The sequence below is a fragment of the Schistocerca americana genome, chromosome 1 (genome assembly GCF_021461395.2).
Source record: "Schistocerca americana isolate TAMUIC-IGC-003095 chromosome 1, iqSchAmer2.1, whole genome shotgun sequence".
Lineage (NCBI taxonomy): Eukaryota > Metazoa > Arthropoda > Insecta > Orthoptera > Acrididae > Schistocerca > Schistocerca americana.
The window spans coordinates 708,399,976-708,423,532 of record NC_060119.1 but is presented as its reverse complement, the minus strand read 5'-3'; the positions used below and the strand labels follow the sequence as shown (position 1 = coordinate 708,423,532).

At 37.7% G+C, this 23,557-nt stretch overlaps 1 protein-coding gene across 9 annotated transcripts in view; it reads left to right on the top strand.

The window, feature by feature from the left end:
* The window catches only part of LOC124609918 (sex determination protein fruitless-like), a 458,799-nt gene that overhangs the window by 35,637 nt on the left and 399,605 nt on the right, over window positions 1-23,557 (top strand). The window lies entirely within an intron of this gene.

Below are 23,557 nucleotides of genomic sequence, written 5' to 3'. Positions count from 1 at the left end.
GCTACTAACAAAAATATTGTACTATTACTGATAACACACATCACATTTATTTAAGTTCCCTAGACTGCAGTGACACTTCATAGGCTAGACAGTGGGTTTGTGATGATGGGGCAGGAGGGAGATAGTTATAGCAAGCTCATGGATCCCCACAACTTCCTTTACTGGATAGCCGGCTGCTGGAAACACTCTTGACTTCTTCTCTGTTGAATAATGCTAGGTTCAGGAACTTCCAAGCCTCTTTCTACTAGTGAAATAAGTAGCCATACATACTTCACATTTCGTTAATCAACGATGTATTTGACTTTATAGCACAATACAAATTCTCACTTTCAACATAATATGTATCTTCAGTAGGTTCTCGTACAGTCGTATGTTAGAAACAAATTGATTTACATTCCAAAGAAGGTCTGCTTAGACACCTTGGCCTTCAGAAAAGGTATTGAAAAAAAGTCTTGTGTCTAACAAGGCTGAGTCAATAGCCTACATGAGTACTTTTTCAACTATTCTTGTTTCACGTAACAGTAGTCAGTGACACAATAAGCACAAAGCTGCATATAGATTCCATGGTTCTTTCATACACACTCACTAACCTATGGATTGCCTGACAGGTACTTGTTGGTGCTGTTCGACTGCCGCGTCTACTTTCTTCCCGCAGCTGATTTTAAACCTGCACACACAAACACGTGATGCGCAGTAGATAGGATTTTACCATCCCACACTCGTATCTAGAATATCGTGTGTTCGAGATGGTAGAATGCTGAGTGGTTCTAGAATTTACACAGAAATTCTCGAATCGCTACAGTATTGTTACTATTAATTTTTGTTTAGGGATATTAAATTGCAGAACTTTTATATCTGATGTAGATCAGTGCAATTCAAAAGTGATGTTAGGTAAGATCACATGGAATGTACATAGGGGTATGTGAAGTGTCGTAAAAATGGGATCTAGGAAGGTCATCTGAAGTTTAGCAAAAAGTGGATGTCAAGTGGGGTTAAAGACTGAGACATATATTTTACTTCAGAGGAACAGGGAAGGGAGGAAATTCAGATGTAGGTTGCAGAAACTAAAATCAAGAATAATATTACGGATATTGAAAGTATCTTAGATAGAGCAGCAAGAGTTCTTTTAAAAATAAATGAAGGTATTCCAAAGAAATCATTCAGATCACTGTATCAGTGTGTTTGTATTCTGATAAGAAGAAAGAATTACAGACATGACTAATGACAGCAAATGTCTTTAAGAGATTATAGTAGTGCATTTTAGTGCAAAAGTAATAGAAAAACTAAAAGTGATTTATGAGCTATTTTGTATCTAGAGGAGGCAAAAGAAGAGAAAAGCGTGAATGGTACAAGGCAATTGTTAAAGAGAAGGCAAGAGTTTCAAGCAGATGTTTTAAAAACTTGGATAATATGCTGAACTAAACAAAACCATGCATTAATTATCCTTGGAAGTTAATACACTGTCCAATCACATAAACGTGACCACCTGTCAGAAGCCTGCATAACTACCTTTTACAGTGCGAAGTGCTGCGATACATGCAGGAAGTGTGTCTGTGAGGTTCTGGAAGGTACCAGCAGGGATGTGGAGCCATGCCGACTCCACTGCCGTTGCCAACTGTGCTAGATTTTGTATTTGAAAATCCATGGTGTGAAAGTATAAAGGAGGCGGTCTCCACAGATCATTAATAGGTTTGAATCAGTGGAATTGGTGGTCATGGGAATACGGAAACTCATCCTGGTGCTCTTCAAACCATGCACGTACACTGCAAGCTGTGTGACATGTTACATTGTCCTGCTAATAGATACTATCATGCAGAAGAAAAACAAACTGTTTGTAGAGTTGCACATTGTCATCAAAGGTAGAGGCATACTTCTGTTGATCCATTGTGACAGTATCACCCAGGCAGGGTGTATATGCCCCGGGAAATCTGGGAAAAACCCAGGTCTTTTTCAGCAGTGAGAAAACTGGGAAAAACCTGGAAATTTTTTAGAATTAAGGGATTTTTTATTTTTTTTAGTTTTCCAATAATTTTTTGTAATTTTTATTAATAAAAAGTGATACCCTAACAAAGAATTTTACTTTAGCCCATTACTGCAGAATAATATTGCAGCAATAAAACAAATGAGAGAAAACACCAAAATAAAACTTAAATTGCAAAGAAAATGCACTATTTGCAACAAAAAAATGCAGTGCACACACAAGTGTCTGCCAACAGTAACATTTGTCAAAGGCTTTAGTACTATATTTACGCAATCCTTGGTAGCAAAAACCTGCTTTTGGTGAGTGTTACAGCTGTTTACATTAGTTTCATTTGATCAGTTGCCAGTGGGATCCTGTGCTTGCGCAGAGCTGAAGTCATGTATGAGCAGCGCCTTCTCCCACTCCTGGCTACTTCAAGTTTTAGCTGTATAAGCAGTAGTAGCAAGCAGCCAAATACTAGCCAGAAAAATTTTTCTGGTGCATCCAAGCTACTAGATTCAAGTGTGTGCTGAGCAGTCCAGTTGTAGTTGCGGAGCGGGGGTTGTCTCCATGTGACCGTGGTTTACCTTTTGTGATTTTACTATTTTCTCTTTGTTTACAGCTCTTACACCCAATGAAAACAAAACAGATTTGTTAATTTTTGTAGTTTATGTCTTAAATTTACAGAACGCCATTTTTCGGTAAATTTTTGGCTGGCAGTGACCATGATTTATTGCCATAATTCACCACAAGGCTTTATATTTACTTCTGGAGTAGAATATGAACTGCCAGCTATACAGTTTATTGGTTCCACAGAAAACCTTGTAAATTTTTTTATACCATGAAAAACTTATCATTCTTGGTTCTGGCATACGCAAACAACTGTGTTTAACGCACGAAAGTTGTATTCCTTCTTACTAGGTTTCCGCAGTGCTGTGTGGATGTAAACCTGATTGGAAATGCTAGATAACAATATTGCAGAGTATGAATAAAAAAAATCGAGGTTAAAGTTACTGCATAGAAAAATATTAGGTTACTTCAATTTGTAGAGTCTAGTTTTGAAGTGAATATTGTGCCAAGGACTGCTTTCTTATTTTGTGTTCCTTATCTAGATAGGATATGATAAAAACAGTTGCCCTAAGTACAATAACTTTGTATGTCCTCGCTGAACAACATTCTGCAGCGCTGTACTTGGCGGCGTGATGTCTCAGTCCACGTGAAATTCCAAACAGAAATGCAATGAAGTGCCAATGAGCAGAGCAAGCACCAAGCCTGAGCTTCCTTGATCATTGTATCTGTGCATGCGCGGTAACGCCTCTTCTCTGGCGCTCTGCTTTTGAGAAGCATTACTTTCAAAGTAAATTTCCTTTTACTCAGGATTAATTATGTTAAAAGTGAGAATGTGGGACGAATTTCTTAAATCACAGAGCATTCTACTCTCATTGGAAACTTCACACTTTGAAAACCAGCCACTGATAAAAATTTCTCCCTTTATGTCGTTACTTAAAATTTTACAGACATATATATGCTTGGTAGATCTTGAAAGGTAACATGTGAAAAAGAGCACCAGTATTAATATGGAAGCTATACTATATGTATATTAATTTAAACAATTAACTTTTTCTATTTGTGTGTTTGTGCTTCTTAAGGTGATACTGCTATTGGATGACTTTTTAACATGTGCTATGCTCTGAATATCTGGTATCATCGGCTTGTGAGATTATGTGACATGAGCTATGTTTGGCTGAAAAAAGCGCATCACAATCTCGATTTCAGTACTTCAGAAACTAGTGTGCTGTATTTGCTGGAATTCGTATTTATACTTTCATAGTAAGAAAATACGCAGTGTACATGTTACTGCACATGAAAGATCTTTCCAAAATTTATTCTCTTGCTGTATTTCGTTTTATAAAGTGCCGGGAAGTTCAATGCTGGTGTATAAAATCTTTACCATTCAAAGTATTGATAAATTTTACACTTCCAGGGGAAAGTGTACTTTCACTTAAAATAGAAACAGTGTATTTTCACCTGGGATAAAGAAAATCTGGGATTTCATCTTTCGTGCATGCGTATATACCCTGCCAGGGAATGCTGTGAAAACATTCCCCAGACCACAATGTTCCTTTTTCCTCTGGCTTGGATCCTTCTGACGATTGTTGCAAGGTATTTGCTTTCAAACATTTCACACTGTACGCACCAATGGCCATTGTACGATGAAGTGTAAAACATGGTTCACTTGAAAAGGCCATCTAGTGCCACTCACTGGATGTCCAGTTGCAGTATTGGTATGCAAATTCCAGCCCTTGTCAACAGTGTTCAGCAGGTGGCATGGCTGCATGAACTAGACACCAGCTGTGAGGGCCCATACACAGCAAAGTTTGCTGAACAGCTGTCGAGGAGACACTCTTGGCAGCCCCTTGGTTCATCTGGGTGGTCAGTTGCTCAGTAGTTGCACATCTGTTTACTTGTCCACATCTCCACAGCTGCCACTACCCCTGTTATCTATGGCCCATGGTGAACCACTTTTACCTCAGTGCTGGTTTTGAAAGTGATATTTTGCCATGCACAGTATGCTTTAGCCACAGCAGCACACAAACAATTCACAAACTTAGCCATTTTGGAAATTATTTCATCCTTGGCCCTAAAGCCATTGATGATGCCCTTTTGAACATTGGACAAATCACGCTATTTCTGCATTATGATGGTGACTGCTCTGTTACCCCCCCCCCCCCTCTCCACTCCCACCCCCATCCCTCAAAAACACATTTTTATACCATCCACTACAAGTGCTGCCATCTGTGACTGACTATTGCACATTGATGTCAAACATAGTCAGTGGGATGGACTATGTGCATAGTGATGTACAATAAATGTTTAATAAGAAACACAGTTGAATCAAGTTAATATTTTAAGCAAGCAATACAGAGAATATTACATCAGTTAGGCTAGCAGATGGTTTAGTGACTAAAAACAGGGAGGAAATTGAAAAGTTTTACAAAGATTTCATTAAAAGTTTGTTTAATTTAAGAAATGATTCAGAAACACTGTTAATTGATTATGAAAGTTGTGGCATTCTGTAAGTAATGCTAAATAATGTACAGAAAATCATTCAGGGTATCAAGAAAGGGAAAAATCTGGGAGACAGTGACTGTTCAGTTGAAATGTAAACCTAGAGGAAAAGTAATAAAAAGGAAACTTGCAAAATTATATGCAGAATATGTGCTGCAGAGGACAATTATTAAAAACTGGAACAATACTTCATTTCTTTCTGCGTCATGAGAAAGGAGTCGGGTTAGATATTAAATAACTATACAGCCATCAGCTTCTTCTTTCAATGAACAAAATATTTATTACAACCGTTACAAACTGAAAAAAAGAAGGGTATTCAAGTGGGCACAAAGCTGTCTTCAGGAATGAATATAGCATAATGGATACTGAACAGCACGTGAATGAAATTATGGAACAGAGTAGGGAGTATGACTTAGCACTTTGTATAGTATCACAAATTTTGAGAAAGCTTTTTAAGTCAGTTTCAATAAAATCTTTATTAACAGATTTTGAGAAAAAATATACTGATTCAACCTGTGCTAGCGTACAGAAGAATGTGTATGTCAGTGCTGTTAGTTCCAGTTACACATTTAGAATAGAATGATTTGTGTGGTAAGGGTAGTGCATACCACCAAAAGTGTTCTCAGCAACTAGAAGTGAATCTGTAGGTCCTTAAGCTGGTCAAAACAAGACGGAAAATATGTCAGTGGAACATATTGGAACCACCATTGCTTCACTGATGGTGATGTACTCTGTATTGCAGATAATTGTAGTGTGTAATGGAAGAACTTAACAGAGGAAGTCTATAAGTAGAGGTAAAATCACTTTTAATAACACTAAAATAATATAAAGGGAAATGATATTTGTGTCTGGGACACATGTAGATAACAACTGATTGGACAGTAAAGGAAACAAGCAGAAGCATGTAAGTAGCCGGGCATACTAGGTGAATCTGAAGAGTTTCAAAACTAAGCTTGCAGTGAATATGAAAAATTTTACTTATAACGATGAGACATTGACTCCCAATGTGAAAACTATTTATACACTAATAGTTTCTCAGTGAGCAGTCGAGATATTCATATTGGAAATTCCTGGAAGAGAGAGGGAAACAATCAAATGAATCAGAGAATAAATTGTAATGGGAAACATGATTATGACTGTAGCAGCGATTAAATGGAAATGGATAGGAGACGTAACCAGTTGCGTGGATAGTAGAGGACTGAAGGTATAATTTTGCACACTCGAAGTGATGAGAAGAGAGAGTCTCCTATCTAAGGGAAGACCAGAGACAAGAAAACAGGCAGAGCAACTTGAGTGTGAGCAGCTGAAGACCATAGTTATTGAGAAGCCTGGAGGAGGCCCTTGTCTGCTAGTAGGATCTCAGAATACTGATGATGAATATAAAAGAAAAATGCTACAACATATATGTAATCTGACACGCCTCATCATCATCTTAATATATTGTGTATCTGTTTCTTGGTTGTCAGACTGCAGTACTTCAGTCACCTGAACCCTTACGTTCAGCCCTGTGTACTGTAATCCTCCCATGCATTTGTTTGTGTTCTGTGCACATCACACAACTATTAACATCTGTTTTCTACATGCTGTTGTAAATCTGCAAACTGAGGTCCTTAATTTCCCGGTAATGCATGGATATAGCGCCCTGATTCAGACCATATATTATGTAATTTTGGACCAAGCACTCTAATAAATAATTTTAACTCATTAGGGGAAATTATTATTATTATTTTGTAACTTTTTATATGTATAGTATTTTTGCTTAATTTTGCTATCTTCATAGTTGGTACAGCAGGAAAATATCTTAAGTTCTGCTGGGAGGTAATGAAATTAAAAAAAGATGAAGAGTGCAAAAACATCTTTTCATTCATAAAATTGTGTACTCTGTAATTGTTTTCGATCACTTTCACAGTTTACATTACTCAGTTGCTTCCCACGCCCGGGTTCCCGGGTTCAATTCCCGGCGGGGTCAGGGATTTTCTCTGCCTCGTGATGACTGGGTGTTGTGTGATGTCCTTAGGTTAGTTAGGTTTAAGTAGTTCTAAGTTCTAGGGGACTGATGACCATAGATGTTAAGTCCCATAGTGCTCAGAGCCATTTTACATTGCTCAATATGTGGATCTTGCAAGGGAAGTGAGTGCTCAGAACCGCATGAAAATGTGTGTGGAATATAAACTGCTCATTCCAAAAACAGTATTATGAGCGATTCTTATGCAAATTACAGCTGTTGTCTGCTAGTGCCACCATCAGGTGCATGTTGTACCTGCACAAACAAGTACTTACTCTGGTTGTGTGAATAGCATAGCTGCAATAGGAGATCAATCTTTTGGAGTGTTAAGTTGTGGGTTAGAGTGTAAAGAGTGTACATTGGTATCAGAAGCAAATTAGTATCATGAATGTTGTCAAAATATTAGACACAAAACTGTGACATATCGGATAGTGAAACATAAACAGAGTCAAAGGTATGTAGTTCACAATTGTGTTACCCATCATAATAATTCAGAGACACGAAGGGGATAATACAGAAATGTAAGAAGATGCACAGGATAGGTATAGTGATATTGAAGAAAAGTAAAACCCTGTATCTGAAGATGGCTCATCCAGACCAACAGGAACCATCAAGTGAAAGTGAGTATGAGCCATCTCCACTTAAAATTTCAGGAACCAGCATATTACAAGAGATTGATGACAACATACAGGACAACATTTATGAAGATTATTACAATTGTGGTTTCAATTCCTATGGCAAACTTATGAGGCACTGTAAGTGCCTTCAAAATAAATCTGATTACATGGTAATATTAGATTGACCAGCAAAATGGGAGATTGAGATCACTGAAGGGAAAACAGGCTATCACAGTTAAAAACTTGAAAAAGGTACTTAATATCACAATTTCATACAGCAAGAGGGTATAGATGTGCTGTTCACTGTTGGCATCTGCAAATGTGGGCACTAGAAGTGTCCAAAGTCATTGGCCTGGACAATTTCACAGCTTCAGCTACTTTTACCAACAAATTTAATTCTTAATGGCATTTCTTCCAGAATATTGCTACATTCATCACACACAAAAACTTATGAGAAGATCACAGTATTCATCAGAAGGCACAAGGATTGTTGGAGGAAATACAAAGATTTTAACGGCTGTAGTGTGGACAACAAAAATGTCCGGAATAGTAACCAAAGTCTTATTATGAACTATCTTCAATGTCAACAATGTCTTTCAGAGGACAGAAAACTACAGCTGGTGTGTTATAGTCTGTGCATAGCTCTACACACAGCTATAAAATTGATGTGGCTTTATCAGTGTATGGTAGATTAGATAACAAGCTCTATAACTGTTTTCAAGAGCCACAAGGGCACTTTTGGCCCAAATAATTAAAAGAAACTTCAAGTAACATGCCTATGAAACATTCATGAGGAAGCAAACAAAAGCAGAAAATTTGGCAAAAGAGCACATTAAAAGCTTTCTGACTACAGTCCTTGGTGAACATGTATGCATTTGAAGTGCCAGTGAGAAGCAGTGAAGCTCACATAATACTAGGTTCAGAAAGCTGTTTGAATCCTGAAATTGACAGCAGTAGATTTTTGGGAAAAATTTAAGTGTATATCAAAAGGATAGGCAAATGGGAAATGGAAGTGGTGTATTTGTCACAGTAGACGAGAAACTCAAATCCACTGAGATAGAAATTGAAGCTGCATGTGAGATTATTTGGGCGAGACGCAGTACCAGGGGTGGGCATAATATGATGATTGTATTCTTTTATTGCCCACCAGACTCATCTCCTGAAGTAACTGAAAACTTCAGAGAAAACCTGAGTTCACTTGTACTTAAGTTCTCCAATCATACTGTAGTCATTGGTGAAGGCTTTAAGCATCCAACACTCAATTGCGAAAATGACAGTTTTGTTAGTGGTGGGTCTGATAAGACATTATGTAAAACTTGACTAAATGCTTTCTCTGAAAACTACCTAGAACGGATTGTTAGGAACCCCACTCATGATGGAAATATATTGGATCAATGACAACAAATAGACCTGACTTCTTCAAGGATGTCTGTATTGAAACTGGTATCAGTGACCATGATGCAGTGGCAACAGTGATAATCAAAGAACAAAAGACAACTAAAACAAGCAGAAAGATGTATATGTTCAGTAAACTAGATAAAAAAAAAATCGTTAGTGTCATATCTAAATGAGGAACCTGAAACTTTGAACACAGGGCAGGAGCATGTAGAAGAACTCTGTTTCAGGTTTAAAAGAATAGTTGATCATGCACTGGATAGACATGTACCCAGTAGAACAGTTCATAATGAGAGAACATCTCAATGGTATAGTGTTACTGTAAAGAAACTTTCTAGGGAAACAGAGATTACTGCATGATAGGTGTGAAACAAAGCATAGGGCTATAGAGAGAGAGATGCTAAATGATACATGTTTGGCTGTCAGGAGTGCAACGTGTGATGTCTTCAATGACTACCATAGCAAAATATTGCCAAGTGACCCTTTCACAGAACCCAAAGAAATTCTGGCTGTATGTAAAGGCTGTTTAGTGGCACCAAAGTTAGTGTCCAGTCCCTAACCAATGAGACAGGAACCTAAATTGAGGGTAACAAAGCAAAAGCTGAAATGCATAACTCTGTTTTCAAATGTTTCTTTACAAAGGAAAACCCAGGATAATTGCCCCAATTTAATCCTCATACCGCTGAAAATATGAATTAACTAAGCATTGGTGTCAGTGATGTTGAGAAACAGCTGAAGCCAAAATTGAAGAAAGCTCCAGGCCCTGATGGAATCCCTGTCAGATACTATACTGAATTTGTAGTTTTACAAGTTACCCCTCTTCTAATTATAATTTATCATAGATCGCTTGAACAAAACACCGTGCCCAGTGACATCGATTTGTTGTAGATCTTAGAACATATTCTGAGCTCTAATATAATGAGGAGGTATCTTTAACAGAATGACCTCCTCAATACCAACCACCATGGATTTCGAAAATATCAGTCATGTGAAACACAACTCGCAGTTTTCTCACAACATACTGGAAGCTTTAAATCGAGGCAATTAGGTAGATGCAGTATTTCTTGATTTCCGAAAACATTTGACTCAGTACCACATCTATGTTTGCTGTCAAAAATATGGTCATAGGGGGTATCAAATGAAAATTGTGACTGGATTGAGGACTTTTTGTTAGGGAGCGCACAGCGTGTTATCTTGGATGGATGGATTAATAGTAAAATCAGCCTTTTTGCATAAGATGCAGTTATCTATAATGAAGTACTATCTGAAAGAAGCTGCATAAATATTCAGTCAGATCTTTATAAGATTTTAAAGTGGTGCAGAGATTGGCAGCTTTCTGTAAATGTTCAGAAATGTAAAATTTGGCACTTCACAAAAGATGAAACTTAATACCCTATGACTATAATATCAACGTGTCACTGTTGGAATTGTCCAACTCGTGCAAATACCTGGGTGTAACACTTTGTTTGGACATGAAATGGAATGATCACATAGATTGTTGTGGGTAAAACAGGTCATAGACTTTCGTTTATTGATAGAATACTGGGGAAGTACAGTCAGCCCACAAAGGAGATTGCATAAAAATCAATCTTGTGACCGGTTCTAGAATATTGCTCAAGTACGTGGGGCCCATACCGGATTGATATTAAACATATACACAGAAGGGCAGGAGGAATGACTACAGATATGTTTAATTCTTGGAGAGTGTCACAGAGATGCTGAAGGAACTGGACTGGAAGACTTGAAGAGGGATGTAAACTATCCCTAGAAAGTGTATTAACAAAGTTTCAAGAGCCAGCTTTAAATGATTACTCTAGGAATATACTACAATCCCCTTGCGTTGCTCACATTGCGGTCCTGAGGAAAAGATTAGAGTAATTACTGCATGCACAGAGGCATTCGAACAATCATTCTCCCCATGCTCCGTACATGACTGTAACAGGAAGAAATCCTAATAGCAGGTACAATGGGATGTACCTCATGGTGGTTTGCAGAGTATAAATGTGGGAGTAGATGTAAATGTAGAAATGATGCAAAGAGTCTGTTGCACAGTGATGCCTAGTCAGGTCATAAAGAGCATACTCTGTTAGATGAAAGTTTTCCAAACAAGGATGTTACACCAAAGATGTTACCTCTGAAGATAGCAATATAATGCTAACCATTTGATGTGTACTTCTTTAGACAATATAATCTCCATACGATAATGATAATTGACTTTGTAAGGCTTCAGTGTGAAAAACCACAAGTAGAGTTACAAGATTGTCATTTAATCATCAGATTTCAATCTGTACTATAAAATCAGTTTTCTGCAGTGAAGTGAAAGCCTGTCTTACAATATGCGTGGCAGAAGGCAGGTTAGGACATTGACATACCAATGACATCATTTGAAAATGTAGCCTAATTAGTGTGGTGTTTGATATTGGAGTGCTTGAATGCAGAAGTGTTGTTGAATGTGAAAACGTGACTTTAGTCAGATGTGTGTATTATTCTGTTCCACTTTGCTTTGACCATTTCATTGAAAACCCACGCCCGATTATTGAAGCATAATAGCTGTGCAACACTAAAAGGTCAATAGAGATGTTTCTTGTTCAGATAGCGTAAATATTTTAAGTAGAGGGAAATCGCGCTGTAGGTCACAACATTGAAAAATGTCTGTTTTTGATCCTGTTACAGCAATATTTTGTTTCCACATGTTACTAGAGTTCCTTTCTTAGACCCTGAGTAGGTTATCATTCTAATGTCTCTTGTAGTAAGACATGCAGAATCAGAATTTTATTGTCTCATAACATATGCGTCAAATCATTGATTTATTTTGCAGTCGTCAAGCTTGTAACTATAATATGTTGTACATGGAATACATCATTTACTATTACTATAAAATATCTGAATATACAGGGTGTATATAATGTCTCAGACTTCAAGAAGGATATAATAATCCCAATCTCAAAGAAAGCAGGTGTTGACAGATGTGAAAATTACCGAAATTACCGAACTATTGGTTTATTAAGTCACAGCTGCAAAATACTAACACGAATTCTTTACAGACGAATGGAAAAACTGATAGAAGCCGACCTCGGAGAAGATCAGTTTGGATTCCGTAGAAATGTTGGAACACGTGAGGCAAAGATTAAGGAAAGGCAAACCTACGTTTCTAGCATTTGTAGACTTAGAGAAAGCTTTTGACAATGTTGATTGGAATACTCTCTTTCAAATTCTCAAGGTGGCAGGGGTAAAATACAGAGAGCGAAAGGCTATTTACAATTTGTACAGAAAGCAGATGGCAGTTATAAGAGTCGAGGGGTATGAAAGGGAAGCAGTGGTTGGGAAGGGAGTGAGACAGGGTTGTAGCCTATCCCCAATATTCTTCAATTTGTATATTGAGAAAGCAAGAAAGGAAACAAAAGAAAACTTTGGAGTAGGTATTAAAATCCACGGAGAAGAAATAAAAACCTTGAGGTTCGCCGATGACATTGTAATTCTGTCAGAGATAGCAAAGGATTTGGAAAAGCAGTTGAACAGAATGGACAGTGTCTTGAAAGGAGGGTATAAGATGAACATCAACAAAAGCAAAACGAGGATAATGGAATGTAGTCTAATTAAGTCGGGTGATGCTGAGGGAATTAGATTAGGAAATGAGACACTTAAAGTAGTAAAGGAGTTTTGCTATTTGGGGAGCAAAATAACTGATGATGGTCGAAGTAGAGAGGATATAAAATGTAGACTGGCAATGGCAAGGAAAGCATTTCTGAAGAAGAAAAATTTGTTAACATCGAGTATAGATTTAAATGTCAGGAAGTCGTTTCTGAAAGTATTTGTATGGAGTGTAGCCATGTATGGAAGTGAAATGTGGACTATAAATAGCCTAGACAAGAAGAGAATAGAAGCTTTTGAAATGTGGTGCTATAGAAGAATGCTGAAGATTAGATGGGTAGATCACATAACTAATGAGGAAGTATTGATTAGGATTGGGGAGAAGAGAAGTTTGTGGCACAACTTGACTAGAAGAAGGCATCGGTTGGTAGGACACGTTCTGAGGCATCAAGGGATCACCAATTTAGTATTGGAGGGCAGCATGGAGGGTAAAAATCATAGAGGGAGACCAAGAGATGAATACGCTAAGCAGATTCAGAAGGATGTAGGCTGCAGTAGGTACTGGGAGATGAAGAAGCTTGCACAGGATAGAGTAGCATGGAGAGCTGCATCAAACCAGTCTCAGGACTGAAGACCACAACAACATATAATGTCTGGGAAAACTTTAAATTATTTGTTGAACAAGAACCAAACATTGTACGGATATCATACACATGTCATTTTGAAGAGAAACCCTGAAAGTCCCCCCCCCCCCCCCCTCCCCTCCCTCGCACGTATATCGCCACAGCATAGTTTGGTAATTGCCAATAGTCAGCACTAGTCGCAAACATTGCGAGTTCAGGTGTGGAGCGAGCTTTCTGTGTGTTGGATTTCGACAAAAACAAGTATGCTACAGCTGTTCAGCGGATGTTTAGAGCCAAGTATGGTAAGGAGCCACCAACAAGGAAGGCCATTTACCACTGACACAACAAATTCGTTACGATGAGTTGCTTGTGCCCGGCAGAAAGAAGTGGACGTCCCAGTGTGAGTGAAGTGAATGTGGAGTGTGTATGAGAGACTTTCATAAGGAGTCCAAAGAAATCAGTGCGTCGTGCATCCCGTGAACTCAAAATGGCTCCAATGACAGTGTGGAAAGTCCTGCGACAGAAGCTGTCTATGAAACCATTCAAATTGGAGCTAGTGCAGAAGCTCATTGACGATGACAAAGACAAGTGTTTTGAGTTTTGTTTGCAGTTGCACCAATCACCAGATCTCACTCCAAGTGACTTTTTTCTGTGAGGACACATTAAAGATCTGGTGTATGTACCCCATCTGCCACTTGATGTAACAGAGCTTCAGGAGAGAATACAGGAAGCAACTGCCACAGTCGACAATACCATGTTGGGATGGGTGTGGCAAGATTTCGATTACTGTATTGACGTCTGCCGGGTCACTCATGGTTCGCATATCGAATGTTTGTGTAAAAAAAAAAAAAAAAAAAAAAAAAAAAAAAAAAAAAAAAAAAACTCTTCAAAATGCAACATATGACATCTGTACAATGTTTAGTTCTTTTGTAATAAATAATTGAAAGTGTTCCCAGACTTTATGTACACCCTGTATATACTGTTAATTTTTATCCTGCTGAAATGGTCAGATCATCGTTAAAAAATTCATCAGTAGAGTAATGGCATTTTTGTGCCAGAGTGCTATATAGTTTTCTTTTTACTGAATCAGTTTCAATTTTGGAAAATTTGTCTTTTTTAAGTTATTGTATATTTTCTTCCCCATATATTGCGGGATCTGTGCAAAAAGGTTGAGTTTACATGTAGGAAACATGAAACTTTCTTTGTTACTGGTTTCATATCCTTGCTGGAAGTTATTTGGGGCAAATAATTGTGGATTATTATTTGTGAAAAGAATTAATTCATGTAAATACACTGAGGGAGCACGTAGTATGTTTACGTCTCTTAATAGTGGCTGACAAGATTCTCTTGCTCTGACTTGACCCAAATAAATGTACATTATCTTGATACGAGTTGACATTTACATCGCAAATAAATGTACGTTATCTTGATAAGAGTCTACATTTACATCGTCAGATTTTGTTACTGTTATTAAAATTTTCTTATATTGGAGCAGGATTTACAATTATTTTGTCTTGTATCTCTATTTTAGAAGTTTCCTAGGCCATAGGATTGATTCCAAGTTCAGATTTGACAATTGTCCATCTGCCTTGGACTTATTTCTTGAAAACGTTTCATTGAAGACACATAAAAGGCTTTTTAAGAACGTATCAAAATTTTTTGAACATGAGGTTCCATGTTGTAGTGACCAGTTCACCTCTCTCTGTCTACAACAGAACAAGTGTATGTTTCCTTCACTGAACTATCTTTTCATGAAACATTTTCCATTTTCTTTATTTACTTTCAGTAATTCAATAAGCAAAGCAGAGTGATCTGAGATACCAAAGTCTAAATAGAATTTGGCGATGTCATTAAATGTATAATTTGTTAAAATATTGTGTATATACATTGCAGTTCACTCATTTACTCTGGTGAAATCGGTGAAATTTAGTCTAAAACCATATTCTTGAATAAAGTCAACTAACTTGGTTGACAAGTTTGTTTCACTTGCCATATTTATGTTAAAATCAGCAGCAATTAGTATTTTTTCCCTTTTTCTTTTGTGAGTTTCTGTAGGAGACACTGGAATGTCTCAAAAAATAATTTAGCCACATCACTACCTGGAATCCTATATTTTGAGATGATGAGGATAATATTATGTTGTTCTAGTTCTACACAGCAACTTTCAAATATAAGATCTTCATTAAGAAGATTAAAATCATCTCTCTATATTCTAACGAGTTGTTAATCAGTATACAGGGGGCACCATGGATTCTGTTTTCTAATTTGTTTAAAACTGTGACTGAATCTTTCTTAAGGCAGTATTCATTTAGGCAAATGACTTTGATATTTCTTCCTTCTGAGAGAATAATTTGAAGGTCGTCAATTTTCGTGGTTTTATCCTGTTGCGCTGAGGCTGTTCGTGTTCCAATGGATTCAGAATGAAGACTTGCACTTACTTCCAGTTTTAAACACATTTTTCCTTGAACACTATTTTTCTTTTTTTCTGTGCATGTGAATGACTATGCATGTGAGTGACTCGTACCACTGTTTTCTTAGATGAAAGATTTACATTCTAAGCACATTTTCATGCAGTTCTGAACATTCAAGCTAATGAACTTCCCTTGTTAGTGATTAAACACAACTGAAGTTGTTATTGGCTCTGTGTTATCATCACATTTTCATTTCTTGTAAGAGCTGAGATTGTAAAGGGGAGTGGTCTCTTGTAGATGTGGTGTTCGCATCCTCTTTATTTAATTGCTCAGTGTATCACTTCTCATTGTGAACTAGGTTGGACAATTCAGTCCAGTCATTTGCGTTCACTCCATGCCACATTTTTCGTTGTGGTTGCAGACTAGGAACTATTGAGTGGTTAAGACTGGGTTTTAACCGGTTTGCAGTCATCATGTCCCAGTGTCTCAAGCATGTTAATCTCATTTTAAGTACTTGTCATTATTCCTCCACTTCTGTCTGACAAGACGTAAATAAGTGTTGTGGAAAAAGGAATTATTTTGAAGCAAAGCAAAACACGTTTGATGCTATCTCTGCACATAAACCTGATTTAAGTTTTAAAAAGTGGCAAATAATAATTGCCATAATCATCTAGAAACCTCTCTTAACATAAAGACTTTTTGATACATTCATTTATCAACGTGTTGGTCTCCAAATCAGTAACAGAATTCAGGTTTCTGACCAGAAAATGCAATATGGAGTATTGAATGATGATGAAAATACTTAGTGATTACCGTACGTGATGCATGTACATTAGAACAAGTGGCGGGACTGTGATGCTGTAAGAAATTATCATGAAATATAGCATAAGACAAACAAGCTTTTTTGTGTACCAGCCCTGAGTATAGAAGGCGTGGAATTAACAAAAGGAGTGTAGATGTCACAGTGCAAGTAAAGCTCAGGCATGGAACAATCACGAGGTTGAACTGTTAAAAAAAAGTGATGGAAGTGGTTTTAGCATCGAAAATTGATTAAAATATTTGTGTTTAGTGTGGAATGTCTATAAAGGTTCAATTTTATCAAAATTTAAATTGGATTATAAACTAGTAAATGCACATAAAGATACATGTATTAGTACAAATTAAATTAAACATAGGTGTCTGATCATAGTAGAGTAATTATGACAGTGTTGAAATGTTGATTTACTGCGAAGATTGATTAGATGTTTATGTAGACATACTATCCACTTCAAATTTTCTTGTTTCTAATTTTAGAGGAATAAGAAGCCGAAGAGCAAAGAGAAGATGCACATACAACTTATGTAACATTAATAGTCTGTAAGAATACCACATACTTAGAGATGGGAAGAAAATGTTTAGACATAGAGTGACAAATTAACCAGCCAGTAGACATGCATCAGCAGCTCCCAAGCTGTTTTTAACCAAATCTTAGTTTCCATACTAAGAAATCCCTACCATACCAATAGTTGTTTCATCTGCAGTGGCAAGCAGTCCCTCTTCAAATGAGTTAATGATGATGCTGAGACCTGCACAGAGTGAAATCACCCTCCTCATGCTGTCCAGAACAGATCTCCAGCACTTTGTCTCCCACCTACCATCCCCCACATAGCCACTGACAAGCCACAAATGAGTGCAGCTCTCGGTATCAAATATCCACTGAATGACCACAGAGGGGTGCCCCTCTTGTGACTCAGTAACATCCAGGATTTCTCATTGTCCCTTGAAATCAGAAATGTCTTCTCTACCTCAGCCACAGTGGTATTCTGTCACTCACCCAACCTATGCAATATCAATTTCCATCACAATTCCACTCCTGCTCCCAACTTCCTGCCTCATGCTTATACATGCATATAGAAGACCTAGAGGCAAGGCCGGTCTCATACATCCTCTCACTACCACTTACTCCAGTCCTGGAACAGCCATTTTCTACCCTATCAGAGCCAGGGCCTAGCATGAATGCACCCCTGTAGTCTGCCAGCTTACCTGCAACTACTGTACAGTATTCTTTGTGGGTATCCTCTAACAAGCTATTCCTGTGCATAAACATTCCTCTGCATTACTTGACTGTGCCAATGAGACAGGTAGAACAACCAATTGCTGAGCATGCCAAGCAACATGGCATGTGTGGTTTCAGTGGCTGCTTCACAGTCCATGCCATCTGTATCGTTCCCACCCACATCAGCTTTTCTTAATTGAGCAGGTAGTAGCTCTCCCTAAAGCATACCCGTTGTTCTTGTAACTCCCTCCCTCCCTCCCTCCCTCCCTCCCTACCTCCTCCCTCCCTTCCCTCCCTCCCTCACTTCAACCTTCCTCTATCGTCTTCCCTGCTCCCACTTCAACCTCACGTTTTATCCCCCTGACTCATCTGCCTGGTCCTTTCCCTGTTTCTCTCTTCTTGGCCCTCTCCCCTCCCACCCCACCCCACTCCCATCGCCATCTGGCAGCACAGCTTTCCCAGTGCGCACGCGTGTGCGCGCGGGCGTCGCGTGTGCAGTGTTCAGGAATACCAGGGAAGTTTCAGACCATGAAGTTGTGCAGTGCAGATTATTAGTGTAAAATTCATTATAGGATACTACAGGAAACTGAACAAACCTCTGGCAGTAACACTTAAAGACTTTAAGAAAACATGTAACTGTCTCCGTAGACTCCAGCATTAAAAATTTTTGGGAATCTAGGATGCCATACAAAACTAATTAAACAAATAGAACTTACTCTAAAGAACACCAAGTAGAAAATCAGATTTAGAGGAGAAATTTCTCAGTCAATCTCCATCAAATCAGGGTTAAGACAGGGTGACTTGCCTATCATCATTGCTGTTCAACAACGCACTGAAATACATAATGAGAGAATGGTAAAAGGATGGCTCAAAAACGTAGGAATTGGAAGTGCAAAAAGATATAATTTTAAACTGGTTGTGATTTGCTGCTGATCTTGCTTCCCTAGGCCATAAATGTTGAAGGAACCAGAGAAGTTAAATGACTAGAAGAAATAGCACAGAAAAGTGGCCTGGGAATATCATTTCAAAAGGTAGATATTATGCTAATTGATCCACCAGTTGCAAACAACTACAGTAGAAGAACAGAAAATCAAAATTGTTAATGAATTTAAGTGTTTAACTAAAATTGGAATATACAGTCAAAATGAGAAACCAACACAGCAAAATAGAATTAAAAAACAGAACAAAGGAAATTACATTACCAAAAACACATACAACAATAAAAACATAGCCAGAAATAACATATGCAGCTGAAACCATCTTGAAAATCACAAATACTGCAGAATTTGACAAAACATTAAAGGTATAAAGAAGAGTAATTAGGACATGCATAAATAAACAATATCAAGGAAAAGGGCTTTGGAGAATAGCTATGAATGTAACAGTATACAGTAAAATAGGACCAGGGAGAAACACATCTCTTCCTGCTGACGTCTGATGAGAACACCAGAAAGCAGATTTAGTAAGAAAATAATAGAAAAGTTGTGGAATAGTAAGAGCAACATTAAATGGATCACAGAAATTAACGAAGATATAAGAGAACCAAGTAACGGTATATGATATAAAAGCAAAACAGTGAAAACCAGAATACTGATACACAAACCGTACTACAAACAAAGATCAATAGGAGGACTACAGGAAGAGTGAGCTCAGACAAAGAAAGAAAGATACTTGAACAAACAGAGATGGAACATTGATTATATTTTTTTCCTGTATTATATTTTGGATTGTGCTGTGTAGTTACTGATCTGTAGTGTATCCAGAAATTGGATTCCAAGGTGAAAGTCTGTTGTGAGCTAGCGGAACCAACAAATGTGATACAGGGTGTCCAGAAAAGGGCTCCCTGATTTCAAAATTAAATATCTCGAAAAGAAAGATCGATAGAGGAATGCAGTAAACGGTATGTTTATTGTGAAAGCTGTAAGAAATTTATACAGCAGTTTGAAATAATAGTTACAAAAGCTGCTAACAGATGGTGCTGTACGCTGTACAGCTCATATCGGCATACATAAGTGAAATAATCATTTTGAAAACAATCTTTGCAAACAATCACATCACAATGTTTTCAAAATGGTCACCATTGACACTACAGAGGTGGCGCAAACGAAGAATGAAATTCGCCATCACATTTCGTAGTGTCTCAACCGAAGTGGATTCACATGCCACAGAGATCGCTGATTCAAGCTCGTCCAGCGTGGCGGGATGCTTCGGGTAGACCATGTCTTTCACTGTACCCCACAAAAAAAAGTCACAGGGAGTCAAATCCGGCGAATATGGAGGCCAATCCATGCTTGCACCAGTAAATTTGGGATATTCCAAAGCAATGACTCGATTCCCGAAGTATTCCTCAAGAAAGCGAAACACTTGTTCGGTCCGATGTGGTCGGGCTCCATCTTGCATAAACCATTCAGTACCTGGTCGATCCTCTAACGCTTGCTGTGTGGCGACAAATTGTTTCAAAATTGCAACGTAACGTGCACCAGTGACCGTTTCTCAAATGAAAAAAGGGCCAATAATGCCTCTGCTGCATACTGCAGCCCACACATTAACTTTAGGAGAATACAGGGGTTTCGCTTCACACCAATATGGCTTTTTGGAACCCCAAAATCGCCAGTTCTGCTTATTCACGTATCCATTCAGGTGGAAGTGTGCTTCATCTGTAAACCAGATGCAGCCAACATCAAATCCTTCCCTATCAATCATTGTGAGCATCTGATTAGCAAAGGCAACCCTTTGTTGCACAGCTCGTACGGGTATGGCCTGGTGCGTTTGAATTTTGAATGGAAACATGTGTAGGCTCTTTCTCAGTATTTTCCGTGTGCTGGAACGCTTCAAACCAGTCTCAGATACAATTCTACGGACGGATTACATTGGATTTCGCTGAATAATTCCAGAAACTGTGGCGATATTTTCGGGCGTAACTGCGGTTTGCTTGCGGCCAACATGTCCCACTAGATCATCAGTTATGCTGCCTGTTCGTTGAAATTTTGCGAAGAGCGTACGAATGGTTTTCGCATCGGGTCCTTTTGGAACATTAAATCGTGCTTGAAAACTTCGCCTTGTTGCCGTAGGACTCTCTTCTAACCTGTGGTACTCTAGCACCAGAAAAACGTGTTGTTCAATGGAGTACACGGTTTTAATCTCTTCCTTTGGTACGCTAACCTCCTTTGACGTTTTAATAGTGGAACTGATCGCTCTGGGCTTCAGATCACTATTTATACTAGGCATTACGTATGGCGATTACAGCGCCATCTGTTGGCAGCTTTTGTAACTATTATTTCAAACTGCTGTATAAACTTCTCACAGCTTTCACAATAAACATACCGTTTACTGCATTCCTCTATCAATCTTTGTGTTTGAGATATTTAATTTTGAAATCGGGGAGTCCTTTTCTGGACACCCGGTATGTCTTAATACTGATGACCTATTGATATGTTTTGTAGTCTGTGATAAAGGTTAGGTTGAGAGGTGATAGTTTGGTTTCAAGTTGGGAAGCCAGTGAATGTAATGTCATGAGAAGAAGAACTGTTATTCTTGTTATGGCAAGTATGTTGCACATTTCAATGAATAGTTAATACACACCATTCTAATTATTTTGTGGGTCAAACCATACAAGTGGTATCAAGAGGTTCAGTATTTCTGTAGCATGTGACTAACAGTACACAGTCATTAAAATTTGTGATACGTAAAATGCTCTGTGATGAGCTAATAATTTGTTAATGTTTCTGTGACGGAGGGAATATAGGAAATGCAACCACAGTCTTTGCTTAAGTCTCACTTTTTGATTCTGTGAAGCCTTTTTTTTTTTTTTTTTTGGGGGGGGGGGGAGGCACTGATAAAATGTGAAGGTATTTTTGTGTCCATAGAATGATTGTTTCTAAAGCGATTAAGGTCCCATGTCCCATCTTGTGGAGGAGAAAAAACTAGTTGTGTTGAAAATAGCTGTTTGGTATTTTACAAGTTTTTCATTGTGTCTCGTTTGATGTGGCACTTGAGGGGTTAACACTCTCTCTCTCTCTCTCTCTCTCTCTCTCTCTCTCTCTCTCTGCTGCAATTGAACACAACTTTTAGCTTGCTTATTTTTTTACAATGAAGTTCTTTGTTTATATCTTTGTGAAGGGTCATGAATTTTATTGTAATATTCAGCGAGGCTCCACCTTTAACCACATTATTCTTTGTAGTAATATTACATTTGTTTTGTCAGATGAATTGAAAAAGTCATCTTGGGTATTAATGAACTGCTTCAGCTGTATTTAATCCTTAGTTTTATATCTCTACTATTTTCATGGCACTAGGAGCCACATCATCAGGTGAACATCTGAATAACAATAAATCAGAAGGAATAAAAATCCTGATTGGTAATTTTTTAATTTATTGTAAGACTTTAAAAGTTTTTATGTAAGAATATTAAAATACTTGTTCTGACATAATTAAAACATTAGAACTAAAAAACCTCAGAATTTAGTGACATTTGTTGTCCATCAAAATAAAGCACCCCTAAAATGCAGTCCATCATTGAATAAAACAGCGAAATACCTGAATTCCAATCCAATACATCGGATAGGGTCCAAACAAATTATATCAGTGGGATCCATAGGTAAGATGAAAATATATGACAAATTGTTTGGGTTTAATATGTGGCAACTTTGAAAAATTAAGGAATGGTTGCAGTGAATGGAGGAATATTCTAAGTAAACTTGGATAAAATGTGTCAAGTAAATAGCTTATAGACGGAAAAATATAACATGGAAAATACACTTACTGTTTCTCTGGTTTATATGCAATTGTGGAACAGGGTATGTGACCACTTGCTATCTCTTACTGACTGCATGAAAGTAAACAGGTAGCCTACAGATGGCTCACACATGTGCTGAAGATGCACATGCGTAACTGAATTTAGTTGATATTTTGGGGAACTGCATCAATAGTGAATGAGAACAAAGAATATTGGGATATCTAAATACAATAAGAAAAAAATATGTAGAATATAAGTGATGCTGGACATTAATTAACAGCCGAAAGGAAACTCTTCAACTGAGGGCATTTAGTGACTTAAGAAGACCACTGGGTATATGTATTACAGCATTATATATTTTGCATGTAGACCAGAGAAATGGTAAGTGTTTTTTTCATGTTCTATTTTTCTGTCAATTAGCTATTTATTTGATACATTTTGTCCAGGTTGCTTAGAACATCCCTCCATTTACTGCAACCATTCCTTGATTTCTCATGCTGCATGTTAGGTCTTAATACTTTGTCATATATTTTCACCTTACCAGTGAATCACTATGATATAATTTGCTTAGCCCCCATCCGCTGTATTGGATTGGAATCCAAGCATATGACTGTTTTATTCAATGACATATATCAGTGGATGTCTCACAGTTGTTATTCCTTCATGATTCACTGTAAGGCAATCTTCACCTGGAGGTCTGGTTCCTAGTGTCATGAAACCAGTAGTGATCTAAAATAAAGGATTAAATACAGTTGAAGTAGTTTATTGTTACCGATGGTGATTACTCACAGCTGTTGTTGCCCTATCTACAAGGTAGTTTGCAATTGAAAAAGTGACTCTAGATGTGGCTTCAGAAATCACATGAAACATGTTTAGTCAGAAGATTTAGAACAAAAAGTAAAATATTGAGTGAAGAATGCTGCATGCAATGAATTTAATCTTCAGAAGAGAGATGAAAGCCAGAGTTGATCTAGAAAAGAGAGAAAAAATGCTGTCAAATATAAGTTTAATCGTTTTGGTGGACACATAGTGCCTCATATTTGGATGATTACTACACATTATAAAATATTTTGTGAGCAAGACAAAAAAGTTAAGGAGATATGACTAAATCAAGGC